The sequence below is a fragment of the Schistocerca americana genome, chromosome 7 (assembly GCF_021461395.2).
Source record: "Schistocerca americana isolate TAMUIC-IGC-003095 chromosome 7, iqSchAmer2.1, whole genome shotgun sequence".
In the NCBI taxonomy this organism is placed as follows: domain Eukaryota; kingdom Metazoa; phylum Arthropoda; class Insecta; order Orthoptera; family Acrididae; genus Schistocerca; species Schistocerca americana.
This window is the reverse complement of record NC_060125.1, coordinates 536,999,581-537,021,113: the sequence shown is the minus strand read 5'-3', so window position 1 is coordinate 537,021,113 and position 21,533 is coordinate 536,999,581. Positions and strand designations below refer to the sequence as shown.

General features: G+C 41.1%; 1 pseudogene; it reads left to right on the top strand.

The window, feature by feature from the left end:
• Nucleotides 1–11,479: 11,479 nt before the first annotated feature.
• On the top strand, nucleotides 11,480–11,597 carry LOC124623292 (annotated as a pseudogene).
• Nucleotides 11,598–21,533: the final 9,936 nt, after the last annotated feature.

Below are 21,533 nucleotides of genomic sequence, written 5' to 3'. Positions count from 1 at the left end.
GTGCGTTGATAATGCATCTGTCTTGCAACACTTTTGGAAACCAAAACACAGTGTCGGTAACTTCCCGCTTGCCATCGTCTGTGACAGGCTCCCAACTATACAAGGTGTTGTAAAAAGGTACGGCCAAACTTTCAGGAAACATTCCTCATACACAAATAAAGAAAAGATGTTATGTGGACATCTGTTCGGAAACGCTTAATTTCCATGTTAGAGCTCATTTTAGTTTCTCCCACCTACGCTCAATGGAGCACGTTATCATGATTTCATACGGGATACTCTACCCGTGCTGCTAGAGCATGTGCCTTTACAAGTACGACACAAGATGTGGTTCATGCACGATGGAGCTCATGCACATTTCAGTCGAAGTGTTCGTACGCTTCTCAACAACAGATTCGGTGACTGATGGATTGGTAGAGGCGGAGCAATTCCATGGTCTCCACGCTCTCCTGACCTCGACCCTCTTGACTTTCATTTATTGGGGCATTTTAAAGCTCTTGTCTACGCAACCCCGGTACCAAATGTAGAGACTCTTCGTGCTCGTATTGTGGACGGCTGTGATACAATACGCCATTCTCCAGGGCTGCATCAGCGCATCAGGGATTCCATGCGACGGAGGGTGGATAGATGTATCCTCGCTAATGGAGGACATTTTGAACATTTCCTGTAACAAAGTGTTTGAAGTCACGTTCTGTTTCTGTGTGTTTCCATTCCATGATTAATGTGATTTGAAGAGAAGTAATAAAATGAGCTCTAACATGGAAAGTAAGCGTTTCCGGACACGTGTCCACATAACATATCATCTTTCTTTGTGTGTGAGAGTGTTTCCTGAAAGTTTGGCCGTACCTTTTTGTAACACCCTGTATATTAGAGCGCTAGTCGAAGGGTGTACATCCTCCATTATTCAGATTATGCACCTGAAAGATATGACACAACAAACAATTACTAGTTACTACGGCATAAACAGACGAGTTTATTACTACACACTGCCTACAGTACTCGTCATATGTTACTTACGAAAGAACACTGTATTAATTCGGAAAACGTATTTCATTCGGCGCATTAGCGATGGAAAAATCATGGTACATGTATTCACGAGGTTCGCGGCAGCCTAATGACGGAAAACAATTCTTTCCGATTGACTACTATTAGGCTCGTGCTGGACAACTTCACTCTTCCAGGTGCACAACTATGATATGACGAAGAGGCAGCCGGGACAACATAACTCTCCCCGCGTGCATTCTGTCCCGTGCATTCCGTCCCGTGCCTCGCTGTAAACAAGCGTCGAGCGGTTGGCTATCAGTGATCCCTCGTGAGAAATTCGCAGCACTCTTACTCGAAGTTGTTTTCATGTGACAAGGCTTAATACTTTACTAACTTGCGGCGTTTGGTAAATTAGTTTGCCTACCTTGTTATTATCATTCCTTACTGATTTACTTACCTTATTAAGCCTCCTATCACTACCAATTGAGATATGGAAAAATACAAACGAAAAGAATAACATCCGCTAAGTTTCTTCGAGATTCCAACCCGGGTTTTCTGATTGCCAACCAGTTACCTTGGCCGCTGCGCTATCGGCACTGTCGGCGAAAAACGTTTACCATGTCGATACAGAAGCGGCAGTTGTAAAAGTTTCTTTCCTCGATTTCTGGAAAAGTTTCCGTTTGCGGGCTCCATACCTGTTGATGGAAAATGCTCTATTTACAATTATCTATCGATCCCTTCAATTTTGTGTCGGTTAGACCGTCAGTGAGAGAGCACTTCGATTTCCTGCTGCTAATAAGGCGAGTACACCGTTCGCTTGTTACACATTTTTGCGAGCTTCAAACAGGTACAACTTATTTTCAGTTATCTGGGTAGTTACTATTTTATTTTTGTAATTTCTTGCGTGTTTGAGTGCCTACTAGACACAACCGTTTATTTTAATAACAGTGTAGTGTACAGTATCGCCGTTGCTATCGACCCTCGTATCGTACAGGCTTTTGTTTGTTTGGTTAGAGCAGCTCAGTGTCGGTTAGACCGTCAGTGAGAGAGCACTTCGATTTCCTGCTGCTAATAAGGCGAGTACACCGTTCGCTTGTTACACATTTTTGCGAGCTTCAAACAGGTACAACTTATTTTCAGTTATCTGGGTAGTTACTATTTTATTTTTGTAATTTCTTGCGTGTTTGAGTGCCTACTAGACACAACCGTTTATTTTAATAACAGTGTAGTGTACAGTATCGCCGTTGCTATCGACCCTCGTATCGTACAGGCTTTTGTTTGTTTGGTTAGAACAGCTCAGTGTCGGTTAGACCGTCAGTGAGAGAGCACTTCGATTTCCTGCTGCTAATAAGGCGAGTACACCGTTCGCTTGTAGGGTAAACATAGTCATGTGTAGGGACTGTGGTTGTTGTGAGCGGACGCAAGGAGAATTGGCCACTCTTCGGGGGCAGGTGGAGGCTTTGTCTGTTAGGCTCATCGAGCTCGAGGCGCAGGCGTCGGCTCGTAGTGGCGTTGGGGCAACTGTGGTGAGACCTATGCCTACTTCGGTGGCCTTGGAATCGCATGGAACCCCTGATGTCGCTGCGTCTTCCGGCAGTGAGCATCTTACCGGTCAGCCATCACTCCAGGGTGAATGGCGGACAGTGGTGGGCTCGCGCGTGCCTGGCCGAAAGGCGAAGGTGGGATCTGGCCGCGTGGCAGCTGCCTTACCCCTTTCCAACAGGTACGGGGTGCTTCCTAGTGGTGATGACATCGTTTCCGAGCCACCACAGGATGCCTCGCCTGTTGGGCCAGTGGCCGATTCTCCGGCAAGGTCCCGACAGTCACAGAGGGCGGGCCTATTAGTTATAGGGAGCTCCAACGTTAGGCGGGTTATGGAGCCCCTTAGGAAAATAGCGGGTAGGTCGGGGAAGAATGCCAGTGTGCACTCGGTGTGCTTGCCGGGGGGTCTCGTCCGTAATGTGGAGGAGGCCCTTCCGGCAGCTATTGAACGCACTGGGTGTGACCGGCTGCAGATAGTAGCACATGTCGGAACGAATGACGCCTGCCGCTTGGGTTCTGAGGCCATCCTTGGTTCCTTCCGGCGGCTGGCTGATTTGGTGAAGACAACCAGCATCGCACGCGGAGTGCAAGCTGAGCTTAATATTTGCAGCATAGTGCCCAGAGTCGATCGCGGTCCTCTGGTTTGGAGCCGTGTGGAGGGTCTAAACCAGAGGCTCAGACGACTCTGCGACTATAATGGTTGCAAATTCATCGACCTCCGTTATTGGGTGGAGAACTGTAGGGCCCCCCTAGACAGGTCAGGCGTGCACTACACACCGGAAGCAGCTACTAGGGTAGCAGAGTACGTGTGGCGTGCACACGGGGGTTTTTTAGGTTAGAGGGACCCCCCCTTGGGCGAAACGATAAAATACCTAACGGCTTACCAGAGAGGACATTATCATCGTTGATAAAGAACGTCCGTCCTCAGAGATCAAAAACAGGAAAAGTCAACGTAATATTGGTAAACTGCAGGAGTATCCAGGGCAAGGTTCCTGAATTAGTATCTCTTATTGAAGGAAATAGTGCGCATATAGTATTAGGAACGGAAAGTTGGTTAAAACCGGAAGTGAACAGTAACGAAATCCTAGACACAGAATGGAATATATACCGCAAGGATAGGATAAACGCCAATGGTGGAGGAGTATTTATAGCAGTAAAGAATTCAATAATATCCAGTGAAATTATTAGCGAATGCGAATGTGAAATAATCTGGGTTAAGTTAAGTATCAAAGGTGGGTCAGATATGATAGTCGGATGCTTCTATAGACCACCTGCATCAGCAACCGTAGTAGTTGAGCGCCTCAGAGAGAACCTGCAGAACGTCGTGAAGAAGTTTCGTGATCATACTATTGTAATAGGGGGAGACTTCAATCTACCAGGTATAGAATGGGATAGTCACACAATCAGAACTGGAGCCAGGGACAGAGACTCTTGTGACATTATCCTGACTGCCTTGTCCGAGAATTACTTCGAGCAGATAGTTAGAGAACCAACTCGTGAAGCTAACGTTTTAGACCTCATAGCAACAAATAGACCGGAACTTTTCGACTCCGTGAATGTAGAAGAGGGTATCAGTGATCATAAGTCAGTGGTTGCATCAATGACTACAAGTGTAATAAGAAATGCCAAGAAAGGAAGGAAAATATATTTGCTTAACAAGAGTGATAGGGCACAAATCGCAGAATATCTGAGTGACCACCATCAAACGTTCATTTCTGAGGAAGAGGATGTGGAACAAAAATGGAAAAAATTCAGAAACATCGTCCAGTACGCCTTAGATAAGTTCGTACCGACTAAGGTCCAAAGCGAGGGGAAAGATCCACCGTGGTATAACAATCATGTACGAAAGGTACTACGGAAACAAAGAAAGCTTCATCATAGGTTTAAGAGTAGTCGAATCATAGCTGATAAGGAAAAGCTGAACGAAGCGAAAAAGAGCGTAAAGAGAGCAATGAGAGAAGCATTCAACGAATTCGAACATAAAACATTGGCAAACAATCTAAACAAGAACCCTAAAAAGTTTTGGTCATATGTAAAATCGGTAAGCGGATCTAAATCCCCTATTCAGTCACTCGTTGACCACGATGGCACCGAAACAGAGGACGACCGAAGAAAGGCAGAAATACTGAATTCAGTGTTCCGAAACTGTTTCACTGCGGAAAATCGTAACACGGTCCCTGACTTCAGCCGTCGCACGGACGCCAAAATGGAAAATATTGAAATAAACGATATCGGAATTGAAAACCAACTGCTATCACTTAGTAGCGGAAAAGCATCCGGACCAGACGAGATACCCTTAAGATTCTACAGTGATTATGCTAAAGAACTTGCCCCCTTTCTATCAGCAATTTATCGTAGATCGCTGGAAGAACGTAAAGTACCTAGCGACTGGAAGAAAGCGCAGGTCGTTCCCATTTTCAAGAAGGGTCATAAATCAGATGCGAATAATTATAGGCCTATTTCGCTTACGTCAATCTGTTGTAGAATAATGGAACATGTTTTGTGTTCTCGTATTATGACGTTCTTAGATAATACAAATCTCCTTCATCATAACCAACATGGATTCCGCAAACAGAGATCATGTGAAACTCAGCTCGCCCTATTTGCCCAAGAAATTCACAGTGCCGTAGACACTGGCGAGCAGATTGATGCCGTATTCCTGGACTTCAGGAAGGCATTTGATACGGTTCCGCACTTACGTTTAGTGAAAAAAATACGAGCTTACGGAATATCGGACCAGGTTTGTGATTGGATTCAGGATTTCCTAGAAGAAAGAACACAACATGTCATTCTTAACGGTTCAAAATCTGCAGATGTAGAGGTAATTTCGGGAGTACCGCAGGGAAGCGTGATAGGACCTTTATTGTTTACAATATACATAAATGACTTAGTTGACAACATCGGTAGCTCCGTGAGGCTATTTGCAGATGACACGGTTGTCTACAAGAAAGTAGCAACATCAGAAGACTCGTACGTACTCCAGGAGGACCTGCAGAGGATTAATGCATGGTGCGACAGCTGGCAGCTTTCCCTAAACGTAGATAAATGTAATATAATGCGCATACATAGGGGCAGAAATCCATTCCAGTACGATTATGCCATAGGTGGTAAATCATTGGAAGCGGTAACGACCGTAAAATACTTAGGAGTTACTATCCGGAGCGATCTGAAGTGGAATGATCACATAAAACAAATAGTGGGAAAAGCAGGCGCCAGGTTGAGATTCATAGGAAGAATTCTAAGAAAATGTGACTCATCGACGAAAGAAGTAGCTTACAAAACGCTTGTTCGTCCGATTCTTGAGTATTGCTCATCAGTATGGGACCCTTACCAGGTTGGATTAATAGAAGAGATAGACATGATCCAGCGAAAAGCAGCGCGATTCGTCATGGGGACATTTAGTCAGCGCGAGAGCGTTACGGAGATGCTGAACAAGCTCCAGTGGCGGACACTTCAAGAAAGGCGTTACGCAATACGGAGAGGTTTATTATCGAAATTACGAGAGAGCACATTCCGGGAACAGATGGGCAACATATTACTACCGCCCACATATATCTCGCGTAATGATCACAACGAAAAGATCCGAGAAATTAGAGCAAATACGGAGACTTACAAGCAGTCGTTCTTCCCACGCACAATTCGTGAATGGAACAGGGAAGGGGGGATCAGATAGTGGTACAATAAGTACCCTCCGCCACACACCATAAGGTGGCTCGCGGAGTATAGATGTAGATGTAGATGTAGATGTAGATTGCTCGTCATAACCTTTAGGGGAGATTTTCTCAAAATTGCGGGGGTGTTGATCCAAAATATCTTAGTCCTTCATTTTAGGCTGTACACAAGCGACCTGCCAAATTTGAGCCGAATCGGTTGGTCGTGTCTGAGGTCTTCCCCTTGTAAGTCTTGTACCTTCCTAGAGTCACTCAACTTCGACACCTTACCGTACACCACGGCATCATCAGCAAGCAACAGTGGATTGCTGCCTACCTCGTCCGCCAAATCACTTATGTATACAGAGAACAACAGCGGTTCTGTCACATTTCCCTATGGAATTCCTGACGATACCCTTGTCGCTGCTGAACAGCCGCCGTTGAGGCCATTCTCATATCTGTGAACTTATTCCATATGCTTGTACCTCTGTTAACAGCCTGCAATGGGGCACCGTGTCAAATGCTTTTCGGAAATCTAGAAATTTGGAATCTGCCTGTTGCCTCTCATCCATAGTTTTCAGTATATCATACGAGGAAAGGGCAAGTTGAGTTGCGCACGAGGGATGCTTTCTAAATCAATACTGATTTTGGACATAAGCTTCTTAGTCTCAAGAAAGCTTATTACATTTGGACTGAGAATATGTTCAAGGACTCTGCAGCAAATAGAAATTAGGGATAGTTGTCTGTAATTTTGCGAGTCCGTTCTTTTTATCTTTCTTATATACTGGAATCACCTGCACTTTTTTCCAGTCGCTTGGGACTTTGTGCTGGGCGAAAAATTCACGATAAGGGGCCAATCATGTTGAGTAGTCTTTGTAAAATCGATCTGGAATTCCATCTGGACCTGGTGATTGACTTGTTTTCAAATCTTTCAGTTGTTGCTCTACTCCAGATATGCTTAATTATATGTCGTCCGTTCGGCAGTCTCTCCGATTGTCAAATGACGGTTTTTTTACTAGGCTCTGTGTGAACGATTGCCTGATCATGAAATTTAAATGTTACGTGGTGCTCAGAGAGGAAAAGGATTTGTCTCTAAACTATCAAAACAGACCAAAAGCTCTTGTACCTTATTACTTAATCTTTTAATATTTTGATGAAATAAGCTAAACTTACTTTTCTGTACATTCTTAAGGAATCTGTAGGACTCTTCTATTATTTTGACTTCTTCCAAAATAGGGTGCCTGAATCTTGATTCTAACCTAAAAAAATATGCTTCTGTGACTCCAGTAACCAATGGGATCGTGCTATGTGTGGCCCCCGTATATTACCAGCAAGAAGCTCAGCCAACCTACCTTTCCCTCTCCTATTGAGGTGTAAGCCATGACTAGTACATCCCGAGCTGATAAGTGCAGCAACAGGCACTGCACTCATATGAGATATCGTTTCAGTCAGCAGCAGCCTGCTCAACTCAGTGTTCACGTGGCTCACATAAGTGTTAAGCAAGGACTGCTCATGGCACTGCAGGACCTCCACAGAACTCACATTTGTGTCTCTGTAGCTGCACTATTTCATTCACCTCACACACAACGCTGTATTTACAGTTCTTAGCCGGGCTGTTCCGTGCTCCAACTACTATAACAACCTGATCCTCTTTGCCGTAACTTTTACACCAGCTCCCTATATCCTCTCTCATCGCAGTGAGACTTTACAATGCTCGTGACCTTGTACACTGTTCCTAACTTCTCCTGCAACATCTGGAATCCCCCCCCCCCCCTTTATGACTACAACATAGTAGCAGCAAGACTCTTTTCTTCCCACTCTCTTTTGGTACCGACCTACACTGAGTTTCATTGCTATAAGTCTGCTGTAACTTACTGTGCCCTGCAGCTGAATGAGGCTGTTTCCCTTCTACTTTACGTAACACGTCAAATTCATTCGTTACTGCTAGCTCAAATGTAGGTGAAGTGGGAGAGCTGTTCCTCTTTCGCCCATTGCTCGTTACCTGCATCCAGTTCCCCAGATCTTTTTCCCCCTCAACCTATCTAGTTCAGTGCAAGATAAATGAGAAAGGCGCGTTGCTCTTCGACTTCAAAGCGAACGTAGTAGTCCCACTTCCAAAGAAGGTAGTTTCTGGTAGGTGTGAATGTTGACGAATCATCATTTTAATAAATCATATTGCAAAATACTGACACGAAGTATTTACAGGTGAAACGAAAAATATGGTAGAAGCCGACCTTGGGAAATATCCAAACGGCTTATCTTAGAAGATAAGTTGAAGAAAGGCGAGTGATCAGGAACTTTCTGGCACCACCTCTCCTCCCCTTCCCAGGCCAAAAACTGGCAGTGAAAATTTTCCACCACAGGGATTCGAGCGCTCTTATCTCAGAGTCGAACGCCACTGCACAGGCGTGCGGTAGAGAACTCCGCTAAGGAAGCGATTTGCGCTAAGACCAAAACATTAATAGTACAGGTATCTGCCCGGTTTTCACACATTTTTTTATTGGTAGCATAGCAGAGGTTGAAAATACCGCTTCAGATGTAAATTACTTTATTTTCACACGACCGGTTTGGGTCTGTTTTAAGTCCATCCTTAGGTGTGGTACTGGAAATAGAAAAAGACGGGAGATAATTTTCACACGCCGCAACACCCATAAAAACCAAAAACAATTTTTTTTTCTTTTCTAAAAGGTTTTAAAAACTTTTAAAAAGCATTTCGAAACCGCCGGTCGGGCTAGATGCTGTGAAACCTATGTCAATGCGCAAGTGGCACCAGATAGTACTACGGACAACTGCCTAGGAAGGGAATATACACAAACGATATCACGACACTTACGCTGTGCTGTGGTCCCCGAGCACCGCGTGTACAGGGCGCGGAGTGCTGCCTACGAGCGCAGAACAGGGAGTAGCGGATGCGAACGAGGAGGGAAATTGGTAAACCAGTGGCAAAAGTGCTGCCATTTGTTGACGGAGAGAAGAACGCGGAACCACTAGCTCGGCTGTTCACAATTTCAATTTAGTGGTTTACATTTAAAATGAAGAATAACAAAAAAAATTACATAAAAATACACGATTTAAGTTAAATGTGCATTATGCGTAGTAAAGGAGCGTACTGAACAGGTCGGTCCAGAACTGTGGTAAAACTGAGTGGAAGGTGCGATAAAAAATTATTATATAAACCGTAAAGCGCAATGAAAGTTTCCTTTTACATGAGTGGCAAACAAGTTTTAAATGTGTGTTGCGGCGTGTGAAAATTATCTCCCGTCTTTTGCTATTTCCAGTACGACACCCGAGGATCGGCTTATAACAGTCCGAAACTGGTCGTGTGAAAATAAAGGAATTTACAACTGAAGCGGTATTTTCAACCTCTGCTATAATGCTCAGTTCTTCCAACACGTTTGTTTATTAGTAACATAATTGTGCTGAATTGTTTCTGCCCATGAGTAAGTTCGACGAAGATCTAATTATAGTTATAGTGCTAGTAAGTGGTTCTTTATGTGTAGAAAAACGAAACACAGAGTAATGAATATGTAAAATGTTGGGCAAATTAATGTGACTCTGTTGTCAGATAACTATGAGACGAGCCCTAAACAATTTAGGTACTGTGAGAGTGTGCTTACAGTCAATCTGTTCGGTATATATTCATTGTGAACAATGTTTATTTGCAGGTAAGTCATTTCCTACACATCATACGGATTCCCGAAACATTGTGCATGTTTTAAAAAAGTCATAACAGGAAGCAGTGCGACTAGTAGGGAAGACTGGGATACATTTACAAACATTTCTTTTCCATTTTTTAAAAATTTTCTTGTATCTTGTTTGGAATTGTTTAAGCTTATAACGTAGTTATTAACGTATAAACTGGCATATATACAACTAGCGCAACATAACGTTTAAGAGTGCGAAATAATTTTATATAGATTCAAGTCGAGTGTTTGAACTCGCCTCTGTTATGAGACATTTTTACGCACTTATGGGGGCAGTACACGCCAGCCACAGAACACAATAATGAGTAAACAAACCATACTACAAAAATTTTCAAAATGCGTTTTATTGTCAGTAAATTACAGTCTTAAGGTGCGCTTACACGTGAGAAATTTTACTCTCAGTAATGGTAAGTACGCCGGCCGCGGTGGCCTTGCGGTTCTAGGCACTCCAGTCCGGAGCCGCGCTGCTGCTACGGTCGCAGGTTCGAATCCTGCCTCGGGCATGGGTGTGTGTGATGTCCTTAGGTTAGTTAGGTTTAAGTAGTTCTAAGTTCTAGGGGACTAATGACCACAGCAGTTGAGTCCCGGCCCGCATCTAGTGGTCGTGCGGTAGCGTTCTCGCTTCCCACGCCCGGGTTCCCGGGTTCGATTCCCGGCGGGGTCAGGGATTTTCTCTGCCTCGTGATGGCTGGGTGTTGTGTGCTGTCCTTAGGTTAGTTAGGTTTAAGTAGTTCTAAGTTCTAGGGGACTGATGACCATAGATGTTAAGTCCCATAGTGCTCAGAGCCAGTTGAACCAGTTGAGTCCCATAGTGCTCAGAGCCATTTGAACCAATGGTAAGTACACTGTCAATAGCAAAACTCGCAAGTTCAAAAGCTTCTGAGAATTCTCGCCGAAAGTAGAGCGAGAACTCTCAGAGAGATGTAGTGTTGCATTATTCTCACTGGTGTAAACGTTTTTCCCACGCTCTAGGTGAATATTCTCGTCACTTCAAGAAAGTTTGAATCTGCTGAAAGTAGAGTATGGCCCAGTCCGATAAACAGTGGACCCACGAGGTTGTGCAAACTCACTGAAGCATTCGAATTAAATCCAATCCTCTGGGAAACCCAGAACCCAGATTTTAAAAATACAGTTAATAAGAATCTAGAGATGGAAAAATTTGCGACAGACTTCGATTAATACGAAATTAAACAATTTATGAAATCAGGTAAGTTTATTTCACAAACAATTTTACATTGTTTATGAACAACAGAAAATTATCAATTCGTCGGTACCTAAATATATTATAAATCCTTAATAACCATGTTTTCATTGTAATTACGGGTTTCTCAGTAGCTTACAAAATGAAAAATAAAAAGAGCGGAAGCGGAACGGAAGATGTCAAAAAATTACCCAATTTTTTTGCATTAAGTTTTATTGTGCCTTCTCTAAACGCCGCTGGTACACAATCAACTCTGGCACGTTTTTCGTCAGCTTTTTATTAGAACTGTTCATTTAACCGTTCAATGTGAACTGACGCATTACATCGTGATATGAGCTTACTGCCTAGCCAATTACCCTTGACTGGGAATGAAATAATTTAAAAATTCATTCCTGGCTTAGGCCAACGGCCTTGCCACAGTGGTGACACCGGTTCCCGTCAGATCACCGAAGTTAAGCGCTGTCGGGCTGAGCTAGAACTTGGGTGGGTGACCATCCAGTCTTCCTAGAGCTGCTGGCAAGCGGGGTGCACTCAGCCCTTGTGGAGCAAACTGAGGAGCTACTTCACTGAGAAGTAGCGGCTCCGGTCTCGTAAACTGACATACGTCCGGGAGAGCGGTGTGCTGACCACATGCCCCTCCATATCCGCATCCAGTGACGCCTCTGAGCTGAGGATGACACAGCGGCTGATCGGTTCCGTTGGGCCTTCATGGTCTGTTCGGGCGTAGTTTAGTTTAGTTTTTTTATTCCTCATTTTCTTTTGGGAGGCAAAAACTTTGTCTCTCCGGCCACCTGCTATAGAAAATAAAGTGTTGTTTACTTCTTCAATACGCCACTGCCAAGGTATTACAGTGCGTGTACATAAATCTTCTACATCTATCATTCCATTGCGTAAGTAGCGTTGCTCATTTTGGCCCACTAAAAATTTGGAAGCGCACATAACGCCAGTACGTCAGTTGTGGCTTCCGTTTTTAAAAGCGTGGGTGTTCTAAGTTCCCAAAAGTGTTTTCAATAGTTCGATGTGCCCTTGATAGACGAAATTGAAATGTTTTATTGGGCGCTGGTTGGTCACGAAAATACATGATTTGATAGGAAATGCGTCATCAATAACAATGCAGTAAGAAATTGGCGTTGCTCCCTGGTAGGGGCAGCGGTAATGGCAGAGGTAATTCTTTTTGTTATAGCTGGTTGTACAAACTACAGTTGGAAAACCACGTCTCCATCTGAGATTCGCCCATTACAACCGACATCTATGCAGGTAAACCTATAGTTTGCATCTACGACTCCTAATAAAACGAAACTATATGTCCCCTTATAGTCACAAAATGTACTCCCGCTGTTATGAGAGGCTTGAATAACAACATACTGTCCATCGATGGCGCCGATTCAATGAGAGAAATTCCATCTTTTCTCAAAACATACTCCTGTGTAAAACCACTCATCTTTGGTTTGAAGAAACTGAAACAAATCAAACAAATAAAAACATTATGAATAATGAATATAAATAAGTAAATAAATATTTTAAGCATGGTAATAAACATTACTGTTCTTTAAAATGCACTAATATTGTATATCAAATTCTCAGACACCGACATCTTCCAATTGTGTTGATGAGGTGAACGGATTGCCAACGATAATGGAGAAGGCCATGCAGCAACTCAGATTGACTAAATAAACCGAAAGTCACTCGCAAACAAAACAAAAAGTATAAATGGAAGACAACGGCAGTGCTATAAAAGCAGTACTAGAAATAATCGCTAAAACCACTGAAGAACACGACGAATTTGGAGAGTACGTTGCTTGTGAACTCCGTCTCTCAGATTGGAATATGTTAGGAGGAGACTGAAAACGGAAATAAGGAAATCAATATTGAGTGCAGTTAAAGAAGAAGATGCAAATTTCATGTATTGTTTATCTGCCAGCAGCTCCAACGCTACCGCCGTCAACCCAACCCACTTTGCCGGAGCTCTGAATGCAAACAGTCGTCCATCAGCCAAAGAATTTGTCGAGTCGTTTGACTACGCTGTATTTCGTTTACTACGATTTGGCATTTTTAAAATTTGTTTTCTGTTGTATTTACTTTGTGATATATTTACGATTATTTGTAATCTTTGTGCCAAAAAAAACTAACTTCAAAAATACTTGGAAAATCAATAGCTACCTTCAGATACGTCTCTCTGAGAACGCAGAAAATTGAAGGCGCCGTTTCCGCTTATTTTACATACAGGTAAGCGGAAGAGATGCAGTAGACTGCCATAAGACTAACATGTAATAACACATGTTATACTTTTATAATATAAATTAATGCATTTCAGTTAAAGCTTTGCAAAATAAATACACTGACGCATTTCAAATATTTACTTGTTGCGGAAAATAGTGGGAAGATGTATGTATTGTAAGAAAAATTTATAAATTTCAAATATTTACCTGTTGCAAAAAATCGTAAGGCAATTATCAGACGCTCACGAACCGATATTCTTTCTCTCATTGCAGGGTCTTTTTTTTTTTTTTTTAATTATGCCCCCCCCACCCCTAATTCTACTAACAATTCAAATTCAACACTTGATTATCGGTAAAAATTCCTAATTTGCTAGGCGTCTTAGAGTTCCAGTTCGTGTGCTAAAGCGTGGCACGCGCCTAAATTAGTCCTCCTTTGTATTCATGACTTGACCCATTGAATTTTTTTTAAATTAAGCACAGAATTAATAACACTGCTGCGACTGCCCTTTCTCATGTTAAATACATCTAGTAAACTTATAATCGCACTCAGAACTGACCGCGTGCGTATAAACTGTCTGCAGTGGACTAGCGAGTGTTTCCACGGAGAGTTTCTCTTCGCGAGTGAAACCAGGTGAATTTCACCCTATAGCACTAGCCTGCCGTGACATAAGCTAATGTTACCCTGTAGGAGGATTTTGAGTTTTCCGCATTTGTGTTTAATGGATGAAGGTATCGAACTATAATTTTGAATAGAGTGCAACTAATAGAAAAACTAAGCAGACTTTAATTTTGGTGTAATGAAATTAGTAAAATTCATATACTAATGAAAAATGAACGGACTTCAGCCCAGTTAGGCACATTAAATGGGAAATATAAGTTTAAGAAAATTGAATATCAGTTATTGAAGATACTTTCATTAGTATTACCTTTGAATAGCACGCAGGATACAAACGGACACAGGGCACTCTGAGCTGTGGGTAGCAGTAGTTACCAATAATGCACAAACCAGTAATCATAGGAAGCAAAATTGTACCAAACTCATAATAATAGCAGCTACAATCACGATCATTACGTGACGCAGCACTGAGATGTTACTGCAGGCAGTGCAGAACTAAAATTGGTCAGGAGGAGGTTCTGACTTAACTGACATATAAACATCACAAACAAAAATAAGTGACATCAAAATTACGCTGTTCATACTCCCATTTATCAAAATGTATCATATTTCCGTAGTAGCAATAATATTTCAATTATTTTTCTAATATGAGAAGAATATGGTGGGGACCCATAAACTGATATTGTATCACTAGTCCAGCTCTATGATTATTTCAGTAGCAAAATTCTATTCAACCATATTTAATTCTTAGCTTCACTTGTAATAGTTTATGGTTTTACTCTTTTCAAGGCAAATTATTCAACACTGATGCTCAATTAACTTAAAAAATTCATTGATGATAGTAATGAAAACTAAATTAAGTTTCAAATGAGTATAACTTATTTGCCTTCTTTTTATCACCTGTGAAGAAGGTGTTTTGGACAGTAACATTTACACAGTCTGGCACTGAATTTTTGCAAAACGATACTTTGCAATAAACTGAAATTATTTTAGCAACGTTCTAACTAACTTCAACTCTTGCTAATCCTTGCACATTTGACCAGCATAAATAAATCACTAGTTCATTTAAAACAGGATACTCGGTTTTCTGAACACCTAGAAGGGGATCCTGCATAGGTTCACGATAAGGATAAAAGTTAGGGTTCTAAACACAGGTTTATAGCACTTGGATTATTATTAAAATCACTCACACAAATTAACTGCTCCATGCTCTGATACATATCAGTATGCATGAAGTTGGTGGAGCAGTGGCGGCTGACTGTACTCACGGCTCTTAATGTTTGAATACTCTATACAATTTCTTCTGGGCGGCGGATTTTTCATGTGTTCCGTTTTCCCTACAGTACCATGTAATAGCAGAATCCACATCCGAGGCAAAATTCATTGCAAATCGGCTTCCAATTGTCTCCCTTGGCACAGTTTATGTGTACCGTGCAACGGCTAACCTCTGGCTAAGCATCGTTCCCACCAAGCATCCGCCCAGTTCGACCGCCAAAGCCACCTTTTACATCGCGCTGAGCCACTTCCGTTGCGGAGGGACTTCCCTACGCCTTTTACATGTTACAAACATAAACGCCTTAAGCATGAACCAGATTCCAATATACAAGGTTTTTCTTCTAAACATACACATATTCGCGGTGGTCTAGTGGTTCTAGGCGCGCAGTCAGGAACCGCGGGACTGCTACTGTCGCAGGTTCGAATCCTGCCTCGGGTATGGATGTGTGTGAAGTCCTTAGGTTAGTTAGGTTTAAGTAGTTCTAAGTTCTAGGGGACTGATGACCACAGCAGTTAAGTCCCATAGTGCTCAGAGCCATTTGAACCATTTGAACCATACACATATTATAAAATTTCATTATTTTAATAAATTGTTTTTCTTTGTCCATATCTATATATATATATATATATATATATATATATATATATATATATATATATATGCACACTTCGTAATTACATATACACGGTTATATAATATAAACCTCCCACTAATCGATATAAGTGTTACAACCCTGCCCCGTAAACTGTTCTGATAGTAACTATCGAGAGCGAGAGCTGTGAGCTACTCTCACGTGTTAATGCACCATCACTTACTTCGCTAAACACTAAAATTTTACTCGTAGTGAGCAGATTTTTTGGCGAACTTCCACCTGTTAACATAATAGAGTCTACATAGAAGTTTCATTGTTAATTAAACGCCTGTTCATCATCACTGCCTCAGTTGCAACTTAAGCACACACAGAATAATGTGTTTCCTGTGGCACAATCACAACGGCTCACATTTTACATCTAAGGCCGTGGACCCACTTCTGATTTCTTTTTTATTGGTAGTACCGTTATAAGCAGTAAACACAGACGTAATTTTCAGCCTCTTCACCTGACTGCTGCAGGTTATAAGAGGAAGGAAGGTGAACTAGATAGGACATTCATTAAGACTAGACTGCAGGAAGGAGGAGATAAAAGATAATAAACGCAGTAAAGGGAAGCAGAAATCACGGGGATCTGAAGAGGATGGGAGAAGACAGGAAAGCATGGAGAGTTGCCTTGCAAAAATCTGCCTTTTAGCGTAACACTAATGATGAGTTCAGAAGTGGTCTGCCCTCACTCCTTGTTCCTGCATTTATCAATTTCTTGCACTTATCAGTCATTGATTACACAGAATTATTAATTTCTGCTAGAGATTCATTAGGTTCAAGTAGCCTTTTTAAGTATCCTCCTAAGTTCTGCAGAAACGATTAGCATTTGAACCATGTTGGCCCTCGGGTTCAAGGTCAGCATCGATATGGCGGCGCAATACGCCTACCGGTAAAATGTGACTGTGGCTCTCATTGTCGCTATAAATCGAAAGTAATGTGACTTGAGCACATGTACAGGACGCCTGGCAGACGTTTCCGTGAACCGTATCGTCAGATCACTAATGCCGAAAGAAGGCGCATTATTGGCATGAGAGAATGTGATGCATCCACTCGGGAAACTGCAACTCGTGTGGGACGAAGTGTTTCGGCAATGCAACTGGTGTGTGGAGAATGGTTCACGGAAGGCCGTTAAACAGGGCGAACTGGGTAAGGTCGCACAAATCAGACTTCATCTCCCCCCCCCCTCCCTCCCTCCAACGAGAAGATCGACACCTCATCCGAATGGGATTACAGGACAGATCTGCCTGCTTCTCGGATCTGGCGCAGCAGTGGAACAGTGAAACAGTGGAACACATCGTACACTATCAGGTGTGACAGTCCGACCCGGTTAATTCTGACATGTGTTATGTGTGCGCCGTCCTCTTCTCCACTTACCCCCTACGGATCTGCAGAAACATACTAGACGGCAATGGTATAAGGAACGTCGTCACCGGGGACAGGAATGGCATTAGATGGTGTTTTCGGACGAATCCAGGTTCCGTTTGTTTCAAAACGATGGCCTCATTTTTGTTCATCACAGACAGGGAGAGCGGATTTTTTACATTACATTATATTTATCGTTTTCCATGGATCCCTTGGAGAGGAGTCTCTGGGATGTGGAAAGAGTCAAAGTTTTTCTTTTTTATTCAGATACATGGATATTGTACAATTCAAAAGCAGACAGACTTACATAGTTATGAGCTATAACCCTTGTGAAGATATTCATCGATGGAGTAGGAGGAGTTGGCCAACAGGAAGTTCTTTAGTTCACTCTGAAACCGATCTTTATCACTTACAAGACCTTTTATATGTTCTGGTAAGTTATTAAATATGTGAGTAGCCACGTATTTGACTCCTTTTTGTGCTGATGTTAAGCTTTTATAGTCCTTATACAGATTGTTTTTGGTTCTGGTGTTATAATCATGTTTTGCACTATTTTGTGTAAAAAGAGACATGTTGGAAAAGACAAAGGACATCAATGAGTATCTGTACTGAGAAGTAGTAGTTAGAATACCAAGTTTCTTAAAGAGGTCTCTGCGTGATGAACTAGGACTGAGACCAGATGCAATTCTGACGCGTTTCTGAATTTTGAAAATGTTTTCTCTGTGAGAGGAGCTTCCCCAAAAGATGATTCCATAACTCATTAGTGAAAGGAAGAAGGCCGAATAAGCTAATTTCTTCACTTTTATTTACCTATTTCTGCTATCATGCGTACTGCAAATGTAGCTGAACTAAGGCGTTTCATTAAGACTAGAGTGTGAGATTACCAATTTAGGTGGTGGTCAATTTGTAGCCCTAAAAATTTGACACTGTCTACAGATTTAATTTCATTGTTTGAATACATTATACTTATAGGGTCAGGTATTCTTTGTGAGGTACTAAACTGTATGTACTTAGTCTTGTCCAAAGGCAGTGACAATCCATTAGATGTGAACCAACCATTGATACCTACAAATATTTCATTACCTGATTGCTCAGTGAAATCACGGGTACTGTATTTGATACCAATACTTGTATCACCTGCAAATAAGACAAAATTTTCATTTTGTGACACTGCATATGGAAGGTCATTAATATAATAGGAACAACAAGAGACCTAAAATAGAGCTCTGACACATACCATGTCTGATGGTTTCATATTTTGAATGACTACTGTTATGTGGTAAGCCTCATACAGACAAATACTGTTCCCTGTTAAAAAGATAGGATGAGAACCATGAGCCTGCTACTCCCATTATCCCATAATAGATATCATGCTTAATACAATCAAAAGCTTTAGGCAGATTACAGAATATTCGAAGTGGTAATAACTTTTGATTTATTGATTCTAATATATCATCTGTAAAAGTGAATACAGCTTGATCAGTTGACGATCCTTTCTAAAATCCAAACTGATTGTGAACGAGAAGATTTTTCTGTAATGCATGTATATAAAGTCTATTGTACATTACCCTTTCAAACACTTTTGAAAATATTGTGAATAATGAAATGGGACAGAAGTTTTCCACTGATGATTTGTCTCCATTTTTGTGTAATGGTTTGACAACAGCATATTTAAACCTATCTGGAAAAGTACCAATGTGGAGGGATTCATTACATAAGTAACTCAGCATGTCCCAAAGTTTTGAGGAGCCACATTTAATTATGGTAGTGCTGATTTCATCATAACCACTGAAAGATTTGTTTTTAAGAGAGCTATTAGAAATCTCTTTTGGTGATGTAGGATATAGTTGAATTTTGTCAAACTTCTGACAAAATGCATTTCTTAAATATTTTATACTGTTTTCTGAGGAACTATGCGGACTTTAGTTGTGTGCTACTGAAAGGAAAAAGTTATTGAAAGTGTCTGCAATTTTGGAGGTATCTCTAATTAACTCATTATTTACATTTAACGTAATTTCCTCATTTGCCTGATTAGTTTTTCCTGTGTCACTTTTTGATCATGTTATTAAACGCATCTATTTTTTTCTCGAAAATAAGTGCTTTTTGAGGTTCTGATTACTTTGTTTGGAATTTTACAATAAAATTTGTAATGTGATTTAGCTCTGTAGTAATCTTTTTCTCTTGACATTAAGTACAGTCTTCTTTTTGTTTTGCAAGATACTTTTATTTCACTTGTAATCCAAGGATTTGAAACATTTAATATTTTTCCTTTGATTACTTTCTTAGGACAGCAGTTTTCATTGTGACCTATGACCGTATTAGAGAAAGAGTTACATTTTTCATTTATCCTGGGTGAATTGTATACATCTTTCCAGTTTTTTATACCTTCATTTCCTGTTCCATTTATGATTTGTATCTTTTCCCACTTCCTGTTATTAGTTGAATCTGACCCCCACTATATTAAATGAAAGCAACTGTGCACCATGATCTGAAAGGCCATTAAATATTGGATTTGTACTGCGATTTGCTAGTGTGGTAGTATCTATGAAAATGTTACCAGTAGCAGCGCTGCTGGTGTCTGTAAACCTGGTTGGAAACTATACTAAGGGAGTGAGATTATAAGAGGTGGTGAGAGACTCTAGTATGGATCGTGAGTGACTGTTCTCCAGAAAATTTAAATTGAAATCTCCACTTAGTATGACTTCATTATTTTCAGAAGTTAAGAAATTTAATACTGCATCAAGCTGTTTAGTGAATAGCTGGAAATTACCAGTTGGAGCCCTGTATATTGTGACTATAATTATTTTTCTTTTGTGTGTTTCTACTTGTGTGGCACATGCTTCAAAATGCTGATCGCTACAGTATTTAAAAATGTCCATGTTTTTATAATTGTAACCCTTTCTAATGTAAGTGGCAAATCCTCCTTTCTCCATCTCTTTTCTACAATACTTTGAAGCTAAGGTATACCCTTCCATATAAAGTACTTCAATTTCACTACCTAAATGATTTTCAGAAATACAAATAATATCAACAGGATTTATAGACTGTAGCTCATCTAAACAGATCTGAAATTCATTAATTTTGTTTTTTAAACCTTTGATATTGTGTTGTAGTAAATTTACTGTTATTTTTTTTTTTTGTCTTCAGAAGTATTTTGCTTAACATTTTCAGGTACAGTTTTTTTTTTTCAATACTGAATGTGTAGATAATGAGCTTAACCTTAAAATCACAGTGACTGCATTCGCAGAAAACAACCCAAAGCTTTATGGTGTAGGGTGCTATTGGACACAACCACAAATCACAGCGGGTGCAGCTCTGTGACCCATTGCTAACCATCAGAGATGAAATTTGGGACCAGGTGAATGCAGCATGGATTGCTATACCTCTGGACGTCATTCGAGTTGTATGCGTCGATGCCATCAAAATTTATCGGGGCCCGTGGCGGATCCTGTGTCTACTAGGCAACAGGACACGCACTGAACCGAGTTTATTGAAAAGCTAATCATTTCTGCAGAACATGCTAATGTAAATGTCCTATGCATATGAACGTCCTATCTCTAGTTCTTCGAGGTGTTCAGTTTTTTCTGAATGTGTTTTTATCGCTTCTCAATACTAGAACGTATGGTCCCTGGGAACTTCGATATTTGAGTAGTAACATTTATTCACCTTACACAAAGGGTGAAACATTCACTCTAGTGGTACGTTGAAAATTGTGAGAGCCCTAGTACTGATCTTCGATTATCGGGAGCGTTGTAGCAAGAATGGTTCCCGAGAAAAGTACTCTGCACAGACATACCCCGGTCTCTCCTCCTCATGATGCGAAAAATTATTAAGTGAGATTAATGCTTTAGTTTCCCAAAGGGGATTGAAAATTAAAAATATTGCACCAGAAATTAGAAGTGAACATGTTTCGCTCCTAAAAATTTTCAGAGTTTAATTAATTTTCTGCATTTCACAGTTCCAAATTCGTCATGTTTCACTTCGTAGTCAAAACTATTCACGGGAAACCAAAGGCGTCGATGCATGGGAGTAGCCTTAAGTAACGCATTGTGCACTGTGGTGTTGTGGTCGCGGTGGGTGATAGTGGGTGGTTGAGAGTGACAAAAATTTTAATGCTAACGTAACTAAGAATCGCTGCTGTCAACACAAATTTCGCAGTGTCATCTCTTCCTAGCGCGTCAATAGTCTCAGGAAAAAAGGAACAAAGGAAAAGTTGCTCAAGGAAACTGTGATTCCGTTCCAATTCAACATTTAAGGGAGGAGTAATTAATATATATGTGTAATAATAAAGAACATGAAAATATATTGGAGCAAAATGTCCAAATGTAAAAGCAACTTTTTGTGA